This window comes from Mesoplodon bidens (genome assembly GCF_964165515.1).
Source record: "Mesoplodon bidens genome assembly, chromosome: 14".
In the NCBI taxonomy this organism is placed as follows: Eukaryota; Metazoa; Chordata; class Mammalia; order Artiodactyla; family Ziphiidae; genus Mesoplodon; species Mesoplodon bidens.
In genome coordinates, this window is record NC_138170.1 from 13244650 (window position 1) to 13258297 (window position 13648).

A 13648-nucleotide genomic window follows, 5' to 3' on the forward strand; every position below is an offset into this window, starting at 1 on the left:
CACAGTTGGGCTTCATAATCTCTAAAGATTCCAGATCTTTGGGTTGGGGGTGGGGCTCTGTCCTCCGAGTCCTGTCCAGCCTGGTCCCCTCCACGGGGCACAGCATCCGACAAATTTAACATGCCTGAGTTTGCTTGGTACCTAACAGGCCATTGTGAGCTGAGCGTTAACACAAGCACCTCTGTGTTTTTATGTGAGCTGGGACCTGGTGGTGCTATGTCCTGGGCTCTGAGAGCAGCACGAGGCTTGGAGGCCCTGGCAGAGCCCTGACAGAGAGATCTTCGGCAAGATAGGCATCTCTGCTACCTGACAGGAGGAGACCCCCAGCAGGGCTTGGACTCATCTGAATAGAAGGATGAGCAGCTGGCTTGGGAGGTGAGATCAGGTTCCCGGGGCAAAGGGGTGCCACATTTGTCTTAATGAGGAGGAAAGCACAAAATCAAAGCATTCGTTAACACTTCAAAGAACTTAAAAGGGCCCATTTGGTTCCCAAGTGCTACCTCTCCTGGCCGGCTAAGTGTCTGGTGGAGAATCCCATTATCCACTCATGGGGAAGATGCCAGGGGGTTCTCTTGCTGGCTGAGAATTGGGGGGGGGGCCTGCTCTTGGTGGGGGGGTGCTGCTTCCGGATCCCAGCCTCTGATCTGTTTAGGAGGTGCTTCTAGGGATTCATACTTGCCTGTGGACATCTTGGTCTTCTCCAGGCTTTTCATATCCCTTCTGTATTTCTTTCCCCAGATGATTTTCTTACCGGCTCTATTTGCTGTCGTTTCCAGAAGTGAATACTCAAAAGCCTTGATTTCTAAGTCCAGTTCTGGACTTTACAGGAGCGAAAATCAATAGGCTCAAAACTTGGCTTCATTATTCATTTGACTCAAACTGGTTTGGGGCAACACCTCTGAACCCCAGCCAGAAACATCCCCAAACGGGGCTCTTGCCTGGAATCTCACTGCTCACACAGGAGACTTGAGTGCACTGAGCAAGTGAGAAAGATGCCGTTCCCCTCCCCCCACCCCACCCCGGGGGACTTTCACTCCAGAGCTGCCCCTCCTGAATAGAGACCCCCGAAGTGAGCTTGATCAGACTCTCCCACTCTGCCTCCATCTTCTCCAGACTGCTTCTAGATTCCCTTCCTTTACGCATGTTGCTACCCCCCAACCACCAATATTTTCAGGATCTACACACACATTCACCCATCACTCTGGTTTCCAAGTATTATCTTTATCAATACATTGGTGTTTCCCTAAAATGATTGGCAGCTGCATGACCTTTCTTTTCGGCCACAAATGAAAGGGGACTTAAAAGATATGTGTGTGTGCATGTGTGTGTGTGGGTGTGCTCGAGTGCACGCCCGCCTAACGCACACACGCCTAATGGAAACCGGGATAAATTACAGAGAACGGCAATGTAATGATTACAAAAAGGTATACGAGGCATAACCCATTAGCGAGCTACATTTTGTTCAAAGCTGAGATACTCAGGCAGAATAACATGCCTTTGTGCCGGAATGCAGTCAGCTGTAGCAATGACTAATAATATAGTTGAAGATCTGTTCGCATTTTTCCCCTTTTGTGCCTATTTTCATAAGTTAATAACTCAAGCATGAAATTGTTTCAGGCTGAAAACTGGTGGTGAGAGCACAGCAAACTTTGTGGGAAACAACTCTGTGTTGTTGTTGTTACTTAATTTAGTTGGGCTGTTTTTAAGTTAGGGGAGTGGAAATGTCCATACGAGTTTTCTTGAGCCATGTGTGTTCGTGAAGCCCAAGAAAGTTTGGGATTGTGTTATACAAAGCACATTTTTACTGACTACAGATAGAAGTTTCTTTTCATACACGTGTGCTTCTGCTTAGGACAGGTCGGGATGGTTGGCGGCAGGGGGTGGGTAGGTTTGGAAGAAATTGAATCAGAAGGTTATAAATGACATCATTCTGGACTCACCTGCCTTCAACTAGAAAACTTCTATCCCAAGTCGAAGAGCCTGGTGAGCAAACAGCTGCCTTACACAGCTGGGGGTGGGAGTAGGGGTGAAACCTACTGCTGGGTCTCAGTAAATTCCTGGAACAAAGGAAGAGGCAGAAACGAGATGAGTGATAGTAATGCTGCTCATTCCTCCAGGAGTCCGGTTTACTGAGCATTTCCCTGTACCCAAGACCAGAGAATGTCCAACTGCAGGAAATCAGATTTTCTACAAGTCTTTAAACATTTTTCCTTCCTCTTCTTTTATTGGGGCAGGAGACTGAAAAATACAGAAAAAGGCAGAGAATAATATAACAAACACCTAAGTACCCACGTTCCAGAATGAACAAATGTTAAGATTTTGTAATGATGACTCTAACATTACTGATACAGTTATTTTCTTTCCTTTATTTCACAGATGGGCGAAGTGAGGAGCTGGAGGGGATAGGACACGGCTGAAGGCTGAGGTGTGCAGCCTCCAGCATCTCTCTTCTTTACAAGCTGGATCCCTACAAGGACATTCTCAAGCTGGTAAGGCAAGCATTATTGTCCCACTTTACAGCTGAAGAGCTTGGGTCCCCAGTGGATGTGGACGAGGGCCTCCGTTGTTCTAAGCCCTGTGCTGGGCTCAGGGGAAAGAACAGACGACAAAGCCCAAAGCAGCCCAGATCCCTGCCAGACGGAGGGATACAGAGAGTGCCTGCGTGGATGGGAAGCAATTCCCTGCAGCCAAGGTCAGCTTCACCAGGCTCCTAATCCAGAAGCAAGCCAGCAAATTTTACTTAGGGAGACATTCCGTAGAAAAATGTGTACTTCGTAGGGTATATTTGAATCAATGACTCAGTTACGGATCATTGCCAAAGAAAAACAAAATATCCTGCCACCCTGTGAGATGATGTGATGATTGTTATTTTTACTAGTAGATTGCTCCATTTATAAATCTTTGATAAATCCCTTTCCCCAGCCAAACGGCATCTGAACCTGTGGAGAGTTAAAAAAAAAAAAAAAAAAAAAAAGTGAAATTGACGAGGGATGTGAGCTGGCCTTCTGTGTGTCCAGGAGCTTCTCAGGCTACAGTTCGGTGCGCGTTGCATCGGTTGAGCCCACGCTGGGTTGCATCATATTCTGCAAATCCACGTGCTCCCTGAGGGCGACAGGAGCCGGCTCGGGGTCCACCAGCTGGAATCTCAGAAAGCGCGCTCTCTAAAAATACCCAGCTCTGCAGATTCACTTGAGGCCCAGGGGGCTTCTAGATTGACAGCTCCCGTTACGCACCAACCACGGGTTCAAAAAGAAAGGAAAAAAAAAATCAGCATGCTTTTTTGAGTTGATTGATTTCTAGCTCCGGAGAGTTTTCGCAGGTCATTTCAGAGTGATGGAAACTCCCCGGAATTATTTTAGGAAAAGTAAAAGACAGCAAAACTTAACTAGCAGCCAGACTTTGTCCGGGTCTGGGGCTCCGGCGCGCGCGGGCGGACGCCCAGCCTCACCGCGGCCAAGGTCAAGGTTAGGCTGCGCCGGCACCTCTGTGCGGTCTGGCACGGACGGACGCGCTCCCGGCAGGTCGGTGGGGCTTCAGCCTGCCCCTCTCCAGCCCAGCCTGAAGGCTGCCTTCCCCCGCGCATCCCCGGAAGGCGAGGGGCAGGCACGGAACTCGAAGTTCCAAAGTGTAAGGGAGAAAACTGTGTCCAGTTCGCCTGAAATGAAGCACACAGCCCTGGGTGTTCAGGGTCTCCCAGCCCGATGTGTGCGAATTGTTCCCGCGAGCAATATACAGGGCTGTGTTTTGGGGGAAAAGTACTTCCTGCTGCTTCCAAAGACAGAAAAACCACAGGGTTCCTGACATAAGGGCGTTGGCTTTATCGGCTTTAGAGCAGGTCCTTCCTGGCCTCAGCCCGGGGCCCGTCCTACCACCTAGGCAGAGACACAGTCAGACAGAAACGCGCAGCTCAAGCGCTGACACACACCGAGAGTTGTGTTCAACCCTCAAAAAACTGTTAGGAACAGATTGCAGAGTCGGGGTGCATTCTGCCTTCCTCTCTTCCGTTGCACTGGGCACTGTGCCGCCTTTGAAGTCACCTCAATCCAAGGACAAGCAAACCTAAAGAGGGCAGTCTGGGGCCTCCAAGAAAATACCAGAAAGATTGTTTTTAAACTAATCTACTCCAGATTGCTTGATGTGAGAAGCTCACTGCTGCTGGGGGTGACCTTGTGTGACCCTGGAAAGCTGGCTTTACCGTGGCCCTGTGAAGAGGCAATGGGGCAGGGAAAAAGTTAAGACAGTTCCTTGAATGGATTCCTTGAGTGGGGTTTGAAAAGATTTGGTTAGGGATCTCCCCATCATTTCTAAAAACCCGCTATAGCCAAATGTGAGAATTCCAGTTGCTCCCTGTCCTCACTAGAGCTTATTACAGTCAGACTTTCTGTCATAATCATTCTAATACATGCGTAGTGAGAACTCTTTGTGATTTTAATTTGCATCTCTCTGACTAATAATAACGAGCATCTTTTCGTATACTTGTTTGTCATTCACATATGTCCTTTGGTGATATGTCTGTTTAAATATTTTGCATATATATACACACATATATATGTATATATTTATATATATATTTAGAGAGAGAGAGAGAGAATTTTCAGTAAATATAAGCTGTTATTTAAAAGATCTTAATCTGGGTTTCTCTGATAGTGGTGATTAATATAGTAGAAGTGTGGTTGAAACAACGCCATAGTGAGCCTGACCTTGACTCCCATGGGACTTCTAATCCATGTTCTTAGGAAAAAGAAGTTGCATTCATATTTGCATTAAGGAAGAACATTACCCAGTTTATTTAAAAAAAAGAAAAGACTTTTGCCCATTTTTAAAAAATTGGGTTGTTTTCTTATTATTGAGTCTTGGCAGTTCTTTATATATTATGAATATAAGCCCCTTATTAGACATGATTTGCAAATGTTTTCTTCCAGACTATAACTTGTCTTTTCATTTTCTTAACAATGACTTTTTGTTTTTAATTTTAAAGAAGTCCAATTTATCATTTTTTTCTCTTATGGATTATGCTTTTGGCTTTGTATCTAAGAAATCTTTGCCTAACCCAGGGTCATGAAAATTTTCTTCTAGAAGCTATAGATATTTCAATCTATGATGATCCATTTTGAGTTAATTTTTGTAAATGGTATGAGGTATAGATCAAAGTTCACTTTTTTGGCCTTTGGATATCCCAGTGTGCCCTCAACATTTGTTGAAAAAATTATCATTTCTCCACTGCATTGCTTTGCACCTTTGTTAAAAATCAGTTGTCCATAAATGAGTCTAATTTTAGACTCTTGATTCTGAAGTTCCATTGGTGTTTGTGCTTATCTTTACTCCACTGTCCTGATTATTGTAACTTTATAATAAGTCTTGAAATCAAGCGATGTAAGTTCTTCAACTTTGCTTTTCTTTTGCAAAGTTGTTTTGATTATTCTAAGTCCTCTGCATTTCCATATGAGTTTCAGAATCAGCTTGTCCATTTCTACAGAAAATCTGCTGAGATTTTGATCAGAATTACATTGAATCTACAGATCAATTTGGTGAGAATTTACACCTTAAAAATATTGAGTCTTCTCACAGATATAGAGAACAAGCTAGTGGTTACTAGTGGGGAGAGGGAAGTGGGGGGGAGTAATATAGGGGTAGGGGGAAAAAGGGTTATTATGGGATTATATGAAATCATGTGTGTGAAACTTTTGAAAACTGTAAAGCACTATAGAATTTAAAGACTCATTCAGTTAAAAAAATCTTTTTAAAAATATTGAGTCTTCTAACCCATGAACTCAGTATCTCTCTATTTATTTAGGTTCTCTTTAATTTCTCTCAGCAATGTTTTGTAATTTTCAGTGTATAGATATTGTCCATCTTCTGTCAGATTTACCCTAAATATTTTATACTTTTTGATACTATTGTAAGTGATATTTTTAAATATTCAATTTCCAGTTGTTCATTGAAAGTATACAGAAATACAATTGACTTTTTGTACATTAATCTTGTACCGCATATCTTTACTAAAGTCACTTTTTACATTCCAGTAACTTTTTGTTTCTATAGGATTTTCTACATAGATTCTCATGTCATCTGCAAATGAGGACGGCTTTACTTCTCTAGTTCCAATCTAGCTCGCTTTTATTTCTGTTTCTTGCCATATTGCTCTGGATTGAATCTTCAGTACAATGTGGAATAGAATCTGTGAGAGTTTCTGATCTTAGGAGGAGAATATTCAGTCTTTCACCATTAATAATGATGTTAGCTATTAGTTTTTAGTAGATGCCCCTTATCAGATAGAGAAAGTTCCCATCTAGTCTTAGTTTGCCAAGAGTTTTTACCAGGAATATCTGTTGGATTATATCAAATGATTTTTTTTGCATCTGTTGAGACCGTAGTTTACTAGCGTCATCATTTAGCAGGTTTGAGTCAACTATAGAACATTTATCTCTTTTTACGTCCCTTTCCCCTCCCTGTTTTTTTTTTTTTTTTTTTTTTTTTTTTTTTTTTTTTGCGGTACGCGGGCCTCTCACTGTTGTGGCCTCTCCCGTTGCGGAGCACAGGCTCCGGACGCGCAGGCTCAGCGGCCATGGCTCACGGGCCCAGCCGCTCCGCAGCACGTGGGATCCTCCCAGACCGGGGCACGAACCCGCGTCCCCTGCATCGGCAGGCGGACTCTCAACCACTGCGCCACCAGGGAAGCCCCCCCTCCCTGTTTATAATTGTCTTAAATATTTCTTCTATATACATTTTGAATCACATTAGCAGTGTTACAGTTTTTGCCTCAACTGTCAACCTAATTTAGAAAAATTAAGAGGAAAAGGAAAGTCCATTGTATTTACCAGTATTACCAATATGTTTGCTTATTATGCTGTTTCTTCCTTACTGACATTCCAGAAGTCTTTCTTTTATTGTTTCTTGTCTGTTTAGGAAACTCCTTTTAGCCATTCTTCTGTGGTATTGATATATCTGCTAGTGGTAAATATTCTTAGTTTTTCTTTTTGTGACAATGTCTTAATTTCCCTTTCATTCCTGAAGGATCCTTCATTGGAAAGGACCTTTCAACTGAATATACAGTTCTGTGTTGGCAGGTCTTTTCTTTCAGCACATGAGAGTACTCGCTGTCATTCAAATTTTTTCCCCCATAGGTAGTGTCATTTCCCTGTGTTTTCAATATATATATTTTTCTCTTTGTTTTTCTGAAGTTTGACTATGATGTACCTTGATATGGATTTCTTTGGGTTTATTCTGTTTGAAGTTTGCTCAGCTTCTTAAATCGGTGTGTTTTTGTTTGTGCTTTTGTTTTTTTGCAAAACTTGGGATGTTTTAAGCCCTTATTTAATTGAGTACTTTTTCAGTTTTGCCCTCTTTTCCTTTCTTACCAGAACTTGGAGAGCACAGAAGTTAGATCTTTTGCTATAGCCAGACAGGTCCCTGAGGCTCTGTTCCTACTTCTTTTTTTTTTTTAACCCCCAGCCTGTTTTCTTCTCTCTGTTGTTCAGATTGGATATTTAATTCTGTCCTATCTTCCAGGTCACTGTGTTCCTCTATTTTGCTGTTGAGTGCCTCCATTCAGGTGGGTGTTTTGGTTGTTGCTGTTGTGATTACTGTATTTTTCTGTGATAAATATTCCATTTAGTTCTTTATATTTTATCTCTCTTCCTATTTTTTAATTTGTTTCAAGAGTATTTGTCATTGCTCTTTGAAGCATTTTAATGGTGGTTGCTTTAAAATGTTTGTCAGATAATTCTAACATCTCTGTCATCTTGGTGTTAGCATTTATTCATTGGCTTTCTTCATTCAGTTTGAGGTCGTCCTGGTTCTTGGTATGATGAGCCATTTTCTACTGAAAGCTTGACATTTGGGGTATTATGTTTTGAGACTCTGTATCTTATTTCGATCTGTTTTCACTGGCTTCCTCTGACATTGTGGGTGAAGGTGGGCGGCGGGGGGAGTGGCAGTGAGCTCTCTCATTACTGCCATGTGGGGTGGAAGTCCAGGTCCCTCACTTGGCCTCCTTTGACACCCAAGGAAGGGGTCTCCTTCTTACTGCTGGGTGTGGGTACAAGTGCTAGGCTTCCACTGATAGCTCCCCCATGTGGTGGTGTCAGAGTGCCTTGATGCTATTCCTCACGTGGCCTTGCTACCCCTGCGAGGTTAAGAGGGTCCTGACTCCCCACTAGGTCTCCTAGATACCACCCTTGCTCCTTGTTACTGCTGTGTGGGGATGAAAGTCCAGCCTCCCCGCGTGGTCTCCGCTGACACTGGGGAGGAAGTTGTGACCACTGAGTGGGGATGAAAGTTTCAGCTCCCTGCTCAGCCTTCTCAGACCCCACCCTGGGGTGGGAGGCAGGCAGGGTGGGGCAGGGTGGTAGGGGCATGTTTCAGCCTGGTGATGAGGGTGGACGTCAGGGCTCCCCTTGGCCTTTGCTGATGAAAGTAAGGCTGCAGTATTTTCTGTGGTGTTTGGCTAGAGTGGAATAGTTATTGCCTAAAACTTTTCTTTCTTGCTGGGCTGGCCCTTTCCGGGCCATTTGGTAGAGAGAGCAGGCTTTTGTGGGAGCTTCCTCTTTGTTTGCTCTCTTTTGGAATTTCTGGGTTCCCGGCTTCTTCAGTACCTCGCCTGGGATACACAAGGCAAAAAGAAACCAGAGAGCTCACCACTCTGTTCTACCCGTCCCAAGGTCCGTATCAGTCTGTCTTCTCTCCACCTTCCAGAATCTTCTTATGTTTGTATTGTATATAATGTCCAGGGTTTTTAGTGGTGGGTGGCAGGAGGAATGCATAAGTATGCCTGTTCCAACTTCCTGGAAGTGAAAGTCCTCATCTCACTTTTAGGATGCATTTCGAAGTAAGTTGCAAATATTCACCCTTAAATACCTCAGCATGCGTGTTATTAATTACAGTGCAGTATTTGTTTATATCTTTCTTTTTTAAGATAAAAGTTGTACATACATTAAAATGCACACATCTTAAGTGGACCACTTGATGAGTAAAACCCACCCTCTATCGAGATATAGGGTCTGGTCCATCACCTGAGAAATTCCCTCATCCTCCTTCCCAGTCAATCCCTATCCCCAGCCGCGCCCCAGAGGCAAACATTGTTTTGCTTTTTAGCATCCTAGATTGTTTTGTTTGTTCTAGAAGTCATGTGAATGGAAACATGCATCAGACACTCTTTTGTGTTTGGCTTTCTTCGTTCAACCTAATGTTTTGAGATTTATCCATGTTTTGTCCTTCATTCTTTTTACTGCTGAGTTGTATTCCATCACACGAATACACCACGGCTTGCTGATCCGTCCTCCTATCAAGGGATACCTGAGCTGTTTCCAGGCCCTTTTAATCTGAGCATTTTTTTTTTTTTGCGGTACGCGGGCCTCTCACTGTTGTGGCCTCTCCCGTTGTGGAGCACAGGCTCCAGGCGCGAAGGCTCAGCGGCCATGGCTCACGGGCCCAGCCGCTCTGCGGCATGTGGGATATTCCGAGACCGGGGCACGAACCCGTGTCCCCTGCATCGACAGGCGGACTCTCAACCACTGCACCACCAGGGAAGCCCATTAATCTGAGCATATTTTTTAATGGTCTGAATAAACCATCAGAACACAGGGTCCTATTTGAAAATGTCACTTACAGCTCTGACATACTGAGTTTTGTAGTTTTCTGAAATGATATAAAGAATCATTCCTTCATTCGTTCATTTGTTCATTTAACCAGTATTTACTGAGCTTGTTTGTGGTGCCAGGAGTCATTCTAGGCCATGGGATTAGCAGGGAAGAGGATAGACTCAGGTCTCTGCCTGGCGCAGCTGGCATTCTAGTGGGGGTCATGGGGAGGCACAATAAACCAAACATGAAATAGACATATAAGATCGGTTAGCAATGTGTGCTATGAAGGAAGAATAAAGCCAGGTCCATGGGTGGAGCCTGACAGGGGGCCCGGGGTAGGTAGGATGTCACTTTAGCTCCAAAGGTCAAGGGAGGACCTCGGAGGAGGGCAGGGAGGATTCTTAGAGAAGGTGAGGTTTGAAGACATGAGGACCTTTGTTTAAAAGTCTATGTTTGTACAACACCTTCGTGCCTGGGAATTCATGAACTTCAGAACTGACTTCCCCATCATCCCTAAAGGGTGGGAAGACCCAAGGCCTCAAGAGGAGGCAGCTGGCCAAGATGGCACAGGGAACCCCACAGCAGCCAGATTAGAGGTCTGTGCCCACCGCCCGAGTGTGGGTGAGCCCACCTTCTCCTTGGCTTCCTGAAGGGGAGCCTTCAGTCTCCCCAGCCCCTGTGCCCACCCCCTTCCCACTCCTGCAGGTGTTTCCCCAGGAAATGCTAACGTGGAGTGAGAAAGCCACGGCCAGGCTGAGGTCTGAGGGTTCCTAGTGTGTGTGTCCTTGAGCAAACCCTCTCCTGCTGGTGGGAGATTCTTAAAGTCAGAAGTTGGGGACGGAGTGAAACTTGGTGGCCGACATCCACCCACATGTCCTCCTTCCCTTATCACATCTGTCACTACACACCCCCTTAGCAGAGCTGCCGCTCCTGTGCAAACACCGGCTGGGAGCTCTTTCTGTTTTATCATGTTTAACTCTCACACCCACCCTATGGGTAGGTCTCTATTCTTACCCATGCGAAACAGGAGACAGGCATTTGCTGAGGCTAAAGCAGAATGCTAAGTCGGGTCTGTCCGACCCTCACCGGGGTGCTTTGAGCCACTGCGTTTTATTGTTTACTCAGTTCTGAGCAAAGGGAACCCCTGCCCTTTGGGGATATGAAATTGTAGAGGTTGGTGGGAGGGATCTGGAAAAAAGCTAGAGGATGTTTCCAGGAGAGGAGTGAGGTGGGGTGGACCTGCGTAGGTCTGAGAGAAGCCTTGTGTGCATGTCCATGTGGAGTCGGGAGAACAGGGAGTTTGGTGACAAGGAGCTGGGATTCAGAGTTGAAAAAACCTGGGTTCAAGCCCAGACTCCACACTCATTCCACGGATGGCAGGATTTGGAGCAAATCCTTTAAGACCTCCAGCTTCCACTTCCACATCTGTAAAATGGGGTAATAACGGTATCTCTCTCAAACGTTGCCGGGTGGGTCCAATGAGGCAATGCAGATAAAGTGCTTAGACGGTGCCAGGCTCACAGTAAATGCCCAATAAGTGCTGGCTTGCTATTGCCTGAAGAATGGTGGCACTGCAGACCTGGAAACTTTAGATGTGGGGAAGGACAGCAGTGCGGTGCAGGCAGGGGCAGCGCTTTACCCAGGAGCAGAACCCAGGCCCTTGCAGGAGGATATCTGCAGGGACCTGGGCTTCCTGCATCAGAGGGGTGAGTGACCTCTGGGGTGTCTTCCAACCTGGAGATTTCGAGTCTTTGCTACGGTAGCAGCGACGGCTCCAGCGAGGCAGGGAGCAGCAGCTTCTGTTGGCTCCCAGACACCCCAGCTGTGGTCTTTGGGAATGTGTTTATCCACCCCGGAGGGAAGTGGACGAGGGAGAAGTGAGGGCTGGGCTTTGCAAACGCTGGCCTGTGAGCTCCGGTGCGCCCGGGGTGGCCACCGAGCCAAGGCAGCGTCACACGGGTTAGGACGCGCTGCGCGCTCACTGCGTCGAGATGTATTTTGCAAACGTATTTGAAACAGATTACATCTCTTATCCTAATGTGCCTGTTGGCTACCTGCCCGTGAATTTTAGCCTCCAGGAGAAAAACAATTGCTTGAGCTGAGTGTTGGGTACTTTTACTTTCCATACACTACTCAGGGGTCCTTGGAGTCCCCTTCACCCCAACACACACACACACACACACACACGCTGGCCTTCATACAGACATGCGGTCGTGGACCGTCGACCCCCTTCTGCTGCTACAGATGTTCCTCCACCCACGTGTGTATCTGGGGATCCAGGACCTCCTAATAGCACTGTGGCAATATTTTGTGCTTTCAGGAAAAGTCCCCCGTGTACGTGCACACCGTGCATTTCCGCATTGAACAAACTACCCCTGGCTTCCACTTCCAAACCCTCCATTCCCCTCAGATAAATACTTTAATAGTCCACTTTGCAATTAGAGTTCAACATGCCTTTTATAAGAAGGTGAGGCCCAGGGCAGGAGCGTCATTTCCCGGAGGTCCCCAGCAGGTTAGCTGCAAGGGCTCTCCGGTCCCCCCAAACAAGCCAGGACACCATGGTGGTGAGGAGATCCTTTCGGCCACCTTGACGGTCTCCTTGAGGCCATAGTCTAGAGCCCAGAGCTGACCAGAAATGACTGCTGTGGATCTGAGACCCAGCCAGCCAGACACGGAGGAGGCCCAGGTAGCGGGGCCTATGCTGCTTCCCGCCAGCCTGCATGCGAGTGATTTCCAGAGAGAAACGCAGGTGTGGGTTTGTGCCAAGCTCCCTGCTTGCCCTCTCCAAACCTCATCGGGGTCCCCTCCCCTCCAGTCCAAGTTGGTAGACCCTCCTCTTCCCCTCCCCCACGCCCTCTCTCCTTCTTCTTTTCTTCCTCCCTCGTCATGTCCTTAACCAGAAATGCTGGCAGCTGTGCTTCCTGCCCAGCAGCGTGGGCCTACTTTCCTCCTGAGCCAGAAAAGTGGGCACAGAACAAATGCCCAGGCTGACCCCACAGGGCCCCAACATCAAAGGCACAGGAAACAACTCTGTTTCCCTGTCCACTGACAGGTCAGCTGATGTCTCGCCAGGCAGCGCCTCTGCCCGCGGAAACAGCCCTGTTGGCCAACGCCAGGCACCCAGATGTTTTGATCTCGCACGGCAGGTGGCCAATTTCTCTAACCTTTCCGTGTGTAAAACCTCTGATGAACGGGAAGGAGACGCTAGTCAGACCACGGAGCAGACCTGTGCAGCTGCCGGGGGATGTCTGCACCTGCCTGGTGCCCACGTGGACACAGTGCACACACGTGCACGATCACGCATGCACACTGAGCCCACGTGCAAGCATTCATGCACGTGCACTTGTGCACAGGTGCGCGCCGCACGTGCACACACACACCCACGTAGGCTCATCCACAGAGGGGCTGCTCCAGGCCTGTTACTCAGCATTTCCTTACCTCATCGAAAAACAGTCAGAAAGACAAATATATTATGTGTGGAATCTAAAAAAAAGAAAAAGATACAAATGAACTTATTTACAAAACAGAAATAGACCCACAGACATAGGAAACAAATCTATGGTTACCAAAGGGGAAAGGCGGGGGAAGGGATAAATTAGGAGGCTGGGATTAACAGATACACACTACGGTATATAAAATAGATACCCAACAAGGACCTACTGTATAGCATAGGGAACTATTCTCAATATTTTGTAATAACCTATAAAGGAAAAGAATCTGGAAAAGAACATATATGTATGCATTATATACATGTATACGTGAATTGCTGTGCTGTATAGCAGAAAATAACACAACATTGTAAATCAACTGTACTTCAATTTAATTTTAAAAAGATATAACCAGGGGCCTCCCTGGTGGCGCAGTGGTTGAGAGTCCGCCTGCCGATGCAGGGGATACGGGTTCGTGCCCCGGTCTGGGAGGATCCCATATGCCGCGGAGTGGCTGGGCCCGTGAGCCATGGCCGCTGGGCCTGCGCATCCGGAGCCTGTGCTCCGCAACGGGAGAGGCCACAACAGTGAGAGGCCCGCATACCGCAAAAAGAAAAAAAAAAAAAAAAAAAAAAAAAA

General features: G+C 46.4%; 1 long non-coding RNA gene across 1 annotated transcript in view; it reads left to right on the top strand.

Annotated features, from left to right (window-relative positions):
* The first annotated feature begins 214 nt into the window (after window positions 1–214).
* The window catches only part of LOC308628145, an 81083-nt gene continuing 67649 nt past the window's right edge, over window positions 215–13648 (top strand). Inside the window, exons 1-2 of the long non-coding RNA XR_014017502.1 lie at window positions 215–375; window positions 2377–2489. This is a non-coding gene — a long non-coding RNA (uncharacterized lncRNA). The remainder of the gene's footprint in view (window positions 376–2376; window positions 2490–13648) is intronic.